Raw genomic sequence first — 955 nt, 5'->3', positions numbered from 1 at the left:
TTGGCATTTACGAACGTTCAAAATATTTCCATTTCATTGATATATATGATGTTTGCTAAACAGTGTATGCACTACATTGTGTGGTTTCCACTATATTACCAAGAAGCTAGGATGGTTGATTGATTGCAAAATAAATGTGACTATCTGAGCTATCAAGCAAAGTTTCATGACAAGAGATTTCCATAGGATATTGAATGAAGGATGCTCAATTAACAGCTTAGGATGGCTGGTACCAGTAGATATAAAGCCTAATGAATCTACAGTTTGCATAACTGAGGATGACAGTCAAAAGGGCTTTCAATCCTTGCTTTCTGAACTGCCAAGTGATTTTCTCTGAGACTAGATGTACAATGTTTTGTAAGAATCACTCACCTGGTTTAGCAGAGTAGCAAGAGCTTCATCGAAAATAAGCAAAATATTTGCTAGGTTTTTGTGACTAGTAGAACTTCCCATGTACAGTGATGGAATTGTTTTGCTTGAGTGTATATTGCTATATACTATAGTAATAGTACGAACAATTGATCCTGACTTTCAAGACATTTTCAGCTTAAAGGTCTTTGTTCAGCTATGCTCAGTCTGTGATTCTTTTATTTAATGAAAACCCAAAAATAAAACAATTGATTTTGACAGCTCGCAGATGGCGGCTCCTTGGAAGAGCCATAGGCAATCTGTTGAAAAGTTATTAGTGTATGTAACGACATGCAACAGTGATAAATGTATATGGCCATATACGTGTATAAATAAATACATATGCATGGTATGTAGTCCCACATGTGCGTAAGAACATTACAAAAAGTAATTTTGAGTGTTGAATAACATGAATGAATCAGTTGCATTATAAACACAGTTATTATGCTACATACAATGTAAACATAGGAGTTAATGCAATTGTTAAGAGCTTCCATATGAGGCTAACTGTAAGGTATTGTTTGAAATAGTGTTATTTTATTGTATA

This window comes from Limulus polyphemus, unplaced genomic scaffold (assembly GCF_000517525.1).
Source record: "Limulus polyphemus unplaced genomic scaffold, Limulus_polyphemus-2.1.2 Scaffold816, whole genome shotgun sequence".
Taxonomy (NCBI): Eukaryota; Metazoa; Arthropoda; class Merostomata; order Xiphosura; family Limulidae; genus Limulus; species Limulus polyphemus.
Note: the sequence above shows the minus strand (reverse complement) of the source record.